Genomic DNA, 9,268 nt, shown 5'->3' on the forward strand with positions numbered 1-9,268 from the left:
ATATTAGCAGCAGGCATTACTGTCAGGGAGTATCAGTGTCCATGTCCTTTGACTCTATGGCTATGTAAACAACATTTATAGGTTTATAAGAAACACCCCTGTGTTACTGGGGGTCGTAGGAACAGTTAATGGTGTATGTGACAGCTTGTTTCCCTTTCACAATGGGCTCTGAGCAGAGCAGATAATTACTGCAGGCGGTCTCACGGATGAATGTTCACAAGCCTGGCAAAAGTACAATATAAGTGTTGGAGCCTCAAAGTATATGGGGTATTAGTGGCAAATACACCAAGCACATTTGCCAACACAATAATTGTATTGTAGCTGGACTCTCTACCGTCTTTTTCTATCTCCCTGTCTTTTCATTTCTGTCAACACCTACCTACATCTGTCACTTCCTTCATCTCTCCCTCAATCTCTCACATCTTTCTTGAGGGCTAACTTACTTAATTAATCTTTGTCCTCTAAGCAGCATGCTGTTTGCATTTCAAACTGTGTGGACAGAGGAGCCGAGAAGAAACAGATATTTTAATTATTGCGTAAATAAAGAGTATAGCTTCTGTTGCTGTCCACATGTGTTACGTTCAAAACTCTGCACAAGCCTATTTGAAGAGACCAGCTCACAGATAGTCCGACATTAAGGCAGGGCTATATGCTTTTTTTTTTTGCTGATGTAGTACATTATGAACTTGCTTTTGAAGCAGGGACCATTGGCAGACCTATGAGTTACAGCTTGGATTACTAACTGTAGTTTACAGCCTTAAATGGGTCATGCTTCTTTTCAGCTGAGTTTTTAATGTGTTTTCATCACTCTTGGCCCAGCGTCATGAAACATAATTTTTTTTATGGGTCCTGATTTGAAAAGGTTTTGGAAACCTTGACTTTATTAAGCGCTCTGCTCCAAAACGTAACAACAGAGACCAGTTATGATGTTTTCCCCTATGGGTCAGTCTCCAACCAATATCTGTATTTTTTGAATATTTAACAATATTGATCTATATCCTAAGAAAAAATTAGGGAAATGATGGGTTGGAGAATATGTGATGGTCACCTGAAGAAGTCATAATACATTAGTGATTGTACACATTTCCAAAGCAGAATAAATACACATGTTGAAACAAAAGCTATAGGAAAAACTACATGTCAATGTTGCTTTGTAAATATAATTTATAATGCCAGCAAAGAAAATGTTTTCTACCAGCCCAGTTACCCGAGGACTTCAATAGGATAATTCACCAGGCAACATTTCCATCCACTTAAATTCTTCAGCTTCTCCAGAGCCTCAATGTTGATGTAAATGGGGTTGTTGGTGGGAGATAAAGGCAGGAGTTCTTAATTTACAGTTGGTGTCTTCGGGACATTCAACTGTAGGTAACTGTTCTTGCAATATTGTGTGAAGTTGGAGAGGGAGTCCTGATAACCTAAAACAGAGTTGGTGTTACCAAGTAATATTTGAAGTTTGACGTTATGGGTGAGGAGCTGACACAGTCATTGAGGTAGAGAGTAAACAGAAAGGGGTTCAGGACACAACCTTATTTGGATTGGCTGATGGTGGTTAAGGATGTTACAGTGTTTGTGGTCTATCGCTGAGAAAGCTGTGTACCCAGTGTGGGTGAGAATTGGTGGTACGTTGATGTGGTGGAGTTTCCTGATCATCTCTTGGCGCTGGATGGTGTTGAAAGCAGAACCATGAAATTGAAGACTAGGATTATGGCCAAATTAGCGGGTGAGTCCAGGTGCTGCTGGAGGGAGTAAAGGAGGAATGCCCCATTGAGGCCTCTGAGGCGACCGGATGGCAGTCCAATTGTGGTGAGTGGAACTGGCTGGTAATAGCCATGATGTTCTTGGGTACTGGTGGATGTTTTCCATTGGGTGGTCACTGAAGCAGCACTTTGGGACACCGAAAAATGGAATGCATGATGGGAAAAAGCACTATACTACAGTCCTTGAGCACCCGCACTTTCATGCCCTCCGACCTAGGTTTTGCAATGGCTCAGCTGCCGGCTCCCGTCCTCCACTGTAATGGTAAAGGGAATGCTGGCTCTGGGATGGGAAAGGGTCTCCAATAGCGATATACTGTAGAAGATACAGTTTTTGGGAAAACAATTTGGACATTATTTGTTGATCAGGCTACAGTGTGGAAAGCTAAATCTTCCGAAGTTCAATGAAGCGGTGAGAGGACCAAATCCAGTGAGCGATGGGAAAAAAATGAACAACTCTGTGGACACAGCAAATTTACTCCTAATAGACTATGACAAGGGCCCATTTTTAGTTGTGTGGTTTTGGTTTTTAGTGTCTCAGTGTGTAGACAGACAGTCCAGGAAAAGAGACATAAGACATCTTTCGTTACAAGACATTGTCCTGTGATGAAAGATGGAGCCTGTGTGTGTGTGTGTGTGTGTGTGTGTGTGTGTGTGTGTGTGTGTGTGTGTGTGTGTGTGTGTGTGTGTGTGTGTGTGTGTGTGTGTGCTTGTGCGTGTGTGCGAGTGCGAGATGGCCACTGTTAACCTTGGTCACACATTTCTCCATGATTTCAGCATTTGATAGGTTTTCAGCAGTTTCTTTCTCCCTCTGTCCTTTGCCTTCTGCGATATGAGGGGATTTCTCAGCAATGCTTGGAGAGTTCTTTCTCCAAGCAGAGTTTCCGTTGTTAAGCAGTTTGTTCAGAATCTGGCCTCCCTTACAGCACCACACTCCTCTTTCCTTCCTCCTCTTAATCTTTCAATAACTTTTTTTTGTCTTTTTTGTTGTTGTCAACAGCCCTCTTAAAGAGCGGAGTAGTAAAGCATAAGAATTTTAATCAGGCTTTGAAACATCTTATAAACCCTCCAAGAGAGGTTATTTACACTCCCTCCCCCTATCTATCTTTCCTCCTCTCATCCCCTCCATCCCTCTTTACATCAGCCGTACACCTCCCTTTGCTTGTTGAATGCGCTCATGCATGATGGTCTGAACTTGATAGACGGTCAGAGAGCATCGGCGAGAGAGCTTTTCACATGTGCACGCATGTGTGTGTGAATGATGGATAGAATATATGTGTGGTCTCCCTGATTGCGTTTTATATGTGTTTTTCATCTCTGTCTCCTTTTTATGCATATTGTATGTCTACACATATATATCAATCTAGCTCTCAGATCTCGCTCACTTTCATCTTTTTAAGCTCTCGTTTTATTCTCATCTAAGGCGAAAGAATGTGTTAGTTTTATGTGAAGTCAGCACATATGCCAACAGGCCTGTGATGTGGATGCCAAAGTATGACGACTTTCTTCGGGGCTAACCGTCAGACGTTGGATGGATTTTTTTGAACGAGTAATTGGAATGAAGTAAATAGCTGCACAGAGAAAGAATGTGAAAATAAGAGATGGATACAGAGGAGTGAATGCGAGTTTGGGGGTGTCTGAGCGTGTCATTGTCTTATAAAAGTTCACTTGGCTATCCTGGGAAAAGGGGGGATGGAAGAAGGAGAGACGACGAAGGGAGGGGCTTAGTGGTGGGGTGTGTGATTTCGGCAGACGGATTTTTTAATAAGAGGAGATCTCTGCAGGTAACTTCCTTTACTCCCTCCTCCCCACTCTCCCCCAAGGGTTTGGTGGGGGGGAGGGAAATACCATCTGGTTGGACTAAACAGCAGATTAGCACATTAGCACTGAAAGACGGGCATGCAGGCACCACGGTAAAAAGACCCAAGCTAGCGTATGACACTGGCGCACACGGTGTACGACTCATTAAAGGCCAACATAAAAGTTACACTAAATTAAAGGCAAACTCCGCCTTCGTTAACATATGGTAAAGGTTTGAGTCATGATTGCAGGGTTTATACTTTATACTAGCGACTTAACCCACCACACATATGCAAAGGTTGACTTTGTTTTGACGAAGTAGGATGAGCTAAGCAGGCTGTGATGATATTTTCAAAAGCCTTCTGTAAATTGGGCATGTGTAACAAAAGTAACTCTTGGTTTTGGCACAGTTCAGACAACCTGCATCTCGGCAGTCATAATGTTGTCATATATGTACCAGGAGTTACTCAAATTAACTCAACAAAACAAAAATTGCTCCCAAAAGTCCCCTTAAAAGACACAAAGAAATTGAATCCCTCAATTTATGATATTTACAAAAAAAGTACTATTTTTAGCTCAAAACATGTAGTCATTGATTTATGAAGTGAGCATGGTCGACTGTGAAATTACCCCAAAATAATCTGGTTAAGCATACATGTCTGATGGATGTCTAAAGTGGAGGAAATGTGTATTTTATGTTTGTGACTTGCTGTAACTTCCAGTGTCTAAGACAGGTTTTGGAAAACCATGCCACCCCAAAACTGGCCAAATGGACTACACCAACCTGAACTGACAGTCTAGCCAATATGTACCCTGGGTAATTCTTCAGCTACAATAAAATTAGTTCTCAAAATACTGATAAAAAATACCAATGTAGATTTTGTGGTTGGCTTTCTACTATTGACATTAAATGATCGGTTTCTTTCTGACTTAAGTACTAAAACTAAACTCTTCAACTACATCCTTTTTTTCCTCCCCTCGTCTAACTTTCTTGCTGTGCCTTAATTAAGCTTCATAATGAGCTGTGAAACAGCACACAGATTAGAGTTGGTCACACTAAAACTAATCAAGACTTTCCTTTTTCTCCTCCACCTCCCTCTCTGTTTAAAGGCTGGAGAATGATTGAAGCATGTCACAGGTATCCAGGTTAGATTTTTGTTGGCCTCCCATTTTATGATTCCCGGGAACGGAGCTGTGAGAAACTACAAAGTTGCCAGGCATGGCTGGGAGGGGTGCTGTGTGCACATTTGTGTGTGTGTGTGTGTGTGTGTGTGTGTGTGTGTGTGTGTGTGTGTGTGTGTGTGTGTGTGTGTGTGTGTGTGTGTGTGTGTGTGTGTGTGTGTGTGTGTGTGTGTGTGTGGGTGTGTGGGTGTTGTAATAAAGCATATCCCGTTGCGAGGTGTGGAGTTAAGAGCTGCTAAAACAGCCACATCTGAGATTGCAGCTGTGTGAACATATCATCATCTGTGCTCCTGGTGATTGGCAAGAGCGGAGAAAATAGTGCCGCCCTCCAAATACTTGCCCTTATAGCTCCATGTTTACAACATGAGAGACACGGTTAAAGCTGCTCTCATCTAAATGTTCATAAAAACAATGGATCAAATGATTATGTGTAATGTGAAAGGGGTTGTTCGGAGTCAAATCAAAATTAATGAAGTACTTCTTTGCACTATGGAGTGTTTTTGGCAAGTTTTACTGCATGCAACTTTTAATCTTTTGGTTCACTATCGCCGCACTCCTCAGCCTAGTATTCAAACATGGTAGACAGCTGCATAAAAAACTCTAGAAACTCATGATATCAGGTGAACATGGTGAAGCATGGACCAGGTATCCTTTGGAGTTGATAGAGACCAAAACAGAGATAAACGGAGAGGACATTTTGGACTGCCTGACATGACCTATAAAAAAAATGTCAATGTTAGTGTGTAGGCTGGATGTGTAGACAAGTGGGACGGATTTCCCTCAAACTATAGTCTGGCTCAGCCGATATCAACAACGTCTATAGCGCTCCTGTTGGATACCAAAGGAACTCTTCCCCTTCCTGTTGCTGCTTCCCAGTATTGAGCTCCCCCTCAAACTCAGAAACAATTCGCTCACAGCCAATGAGCGAGTCTCCCTATTTATGAGGGCAGCACTCTGCCCATGGCTCTGCCACACAAACACACACAGTGTGTATTGTTGAACTCCCCCGGGCAGAAATACACTCCTAAACTCTGGAAAATGAAGCGTGGGGGTTTGGATTGAGCAGCGGTGCTTATAACCAGCTAGATTAAGAGCCTCCGTTCCTTTTCTTTGGTGATTTTTATGGGACATGGGGCCGCCGTGGTTAATGTTACCAGAGTAAACACTGCGTGACTAGTTCATTCCCGTTAAGTTATCCCGTGAGCTCCTCGAGGGCTAAAGTGTATGGTGTCTTGACATCCCGGTGAGAAAGCAACAAACTATGTTTGTTCTTTTTGTCTATGAAAGTAACCTCACATTGGCGACATGCATCTTTAGTAGTTTTTTGTGGCATTAGCGGTTGGGAAACAATGCACAAACCGTTTATTTTTTGTTTGAATGGTGATAAAGCTAGAAATGCCCAAATGCACCGCTGTATAATTACATAAATGAGTTGTGAAATGTTTACAATAAGGACAGTGACCGGAGACGAGGCTATAGCAATGGAAAGCAATGGAGGCTTATTTACAATGACCCAGACGTTATACATCTCCGTCCTCTTCCCTTGTGTTTGACTAGGCAGTAAGGGTTTGCACTTGTACATGTGTAGCCGGTAAGTAGGCTAAATCATACCATTTAGGAAAAATCAATAAACGAAAACCGAGTGGGGTCGACATGTGCTAGCCTACTGTAGGCTACTAAAGCAGATAACACAACACATTATTTTGTTTGGTTACAATATTTATTCATTTAACTATTTAACTGCTCCACCATAAGTTTCACTTTCCTTTTCATCTCAGTCTCAAACAGCTGGTCTGATCAGCTGGCCCAACGCTGTTTATAGACAGCGGGAGTCAGTCTATAAACAGATGATCACTAGGCTAGTTATGATCACTTTTAAATCAAAAAGCAAAATTATGAAATAAAGGCATCTCTGCCTCTCTGTCTATCTGTCTGCCTAAAGAAAAGGTTAGTTTACCTTTCAAAAAAGGTTAGTTTACCTTTTAAAAAGGGTACCTTATTAAAAGGTAAACTACCCTTTTAAAAAGGTAAACTAACCTTTTTAAAAGGTAAACTACCCTTTTAAAAAGGTAAACTAACCTTTTTAAAAGGTAAACTACCCTTTTAAAAAGGTAAACTAACCTTTTTAAAAGGTAAACTACCCTTCTTAAAAGGGTAACTACTCTTTTTTTGTGTACCTTATTGTAAAGTGTTACCAAAAGTCCGGCCACTGAAGTCGTTGGGGCCATTTCTTCTCATCATTTATCCACTCACCTGCCCCTACCGCGTATGGGTCATTAAGACGTATTCCGTTCACTTGTGTTAATGTTTCCGCATAACCTATTTTATCACTCGCTGATAAACTGTTGTAGTAAGCTGACAACGTCGCTAGTTAACACCATGGACCTACAAAGAAACACCGCAACTGCAATATAACCAAACGGGTAACCATGGCAACCAGTCAAACAATTGTTCTTTCTGCAGATGGTCTGCGCGCGCATCCGCCGTGTTGATAAACAAATAAGCCCCTATAGACAGATCTAAATGGCGTAGTTCCAGACCATACTACTTGCTGTAGTTTGGTCTGGCTTTGCGAGACAACTCAAACTATGATCGATAATCATGGAAACCCATTCTTCAACCTCAGCCTGTGGGTCCATCAGAAACTGGTCCATAACATATATATACATAATAACATTATTTGCATTTCTACATACACTTAATGACCATAATTTATAATCATGCCACTATAATCAATGCACTTGAGTCAGTCTGGTTTATCAAAGAGCTCAAGATAGCGTTGCCAACATATCATACCATCATCCCACATGCTAAAACATCTGTGTGAAGGTGTAGCAATACTCACACACAAACACTCATGCAAGTACCATTATGTTCACAAGCCTGTCTTTGTTAAATCTGAGTACACAAGAATAGTTGTACACCAGTTTAACGACCTCATTTTGCCTGGCCAACGAGGTGTGCTATTAACAACATAACACATGCTTATTGAATTCGCACTCGCTCACGCAGGCGCACACACACATGCATCCACAGGCACTAAAGTGCATGCTCTCGACACACAAAATATTACCTAGTTACCACTGACACAGTCACGCTCAGCTACACTTAAACACACACAAACACAAACTAATTTAGCCTGGCCATTTTAACCCACACTAATGAAAGGGAACAGACTTTATTAGCTCTCTTTAACGGCCAACACCTCACATACCTAATCGCCTACACACACACACACACACACACGCACACACACACATTTTCCTAAGCAAGGCAAAACAAAGATATCATAGACATGGAGGCTGAGATTTGAAGCTGGGAGCAGTGTGAATAATCGCCTATAATTCCATTTCCTGTTGGTTGCGGTTGAAGGAACTCAGTGCCATCCAAGTATCCATCTGGTTCCCGTTGGATTCCCAGGACCCCTCAATACTCCAGCAGCAACGCCAATACTACACTTTAACCCCACTAATGTTCCAACGTATGAGCATCTTTTTTTAGACCATGGAAATCACATTTTATAGTAAACGTCCTGCATCCCGAATACCCGACTGGCACAATTGAGTGTGTTGTGCCCAGTTGATTAATGCGATATTTGTTTTAGTGGTATTTATTTATATTTCTGATGCAACTGCACGGTTTGCCTTCTGGAATTATTTTAGTTCCATCCAATGTTTTAGCTTATCTCATCCTCCGGCAGAGTCAGAGGTGCTCGTAGCCAGCTGTCAGCTGGGACAGCAGAGGGCCTAGAGGGAGGGAGGGAAGAAAAAAGTACTGATCAAATTCAAGCCCTCACTAAATAGAGGTCATTTGCACATGTGACTTAAATGATCAGTATACATACATATGTTACAGATAATGCATAAAAAAACATGTGAAAGCACAAATATAATATCACCATGTTTTGACTAATTTTAAGGTTGAAAAATTTTCTGAATTTATAACATATTTGATAACCTGGCACCTGCCATTTCAGCCTAGTTAGTGCCCAAAATATACAGGCATAGCTACGTTACCTTTGAATCCAATCTTTCTTTTGATTATATGATGTTCCTATATTTTATTCCATTTTGGCTTCCAGTTGATTTTTGGGTTTTACTCTGTTATTTAAGCACTACATGGTCTGGCTCGGGATTTTGTGAGCATTTGTTTCCCCCACACATACTTGCTCTCAACTTTTAAATCCCGTTACTTGGTTTTGGTCTTTAAACTTAAGATTTAAAAAAAAAAAAATTGTTTTGCTCCTTGCATTATTTTATATCTATGCTGAAGCTCATTTTCATTCAATTGCATTTCTGCATATGAAGTCTTTCTCGGCACTTCCTTTTTGGACTCTCTTGGATTATTTGGGCAAAATCTAGACATTTTCTTTTAGATTGCTGCAACATTTTCAAATTTGTGGCCAATTAGATCGATGCCTCCATTGTGTTGTTTTCCTGGTACCAGTTAAGTTGAATTTTAAAAAAGCGATAATGTAAGGTAGGAAGAAGCCGGGCACCAGGCTTAACTTTGCAATGCTTTGAAAGACA

The sequence above is a fragment of the Ammodytes marinus genome, assembly GCF_949987685.1.
Source record: "Ammodytes marinus genome assembly, chromosome: 19".
In the NCBI taxonomy this organism is placed as follows: Eukaryota; Metazoa; Chordata; class Actinopteri; order Uranoscopiformes; family Ammodytidae; genus Ammodytes; species Ammodytes marinus.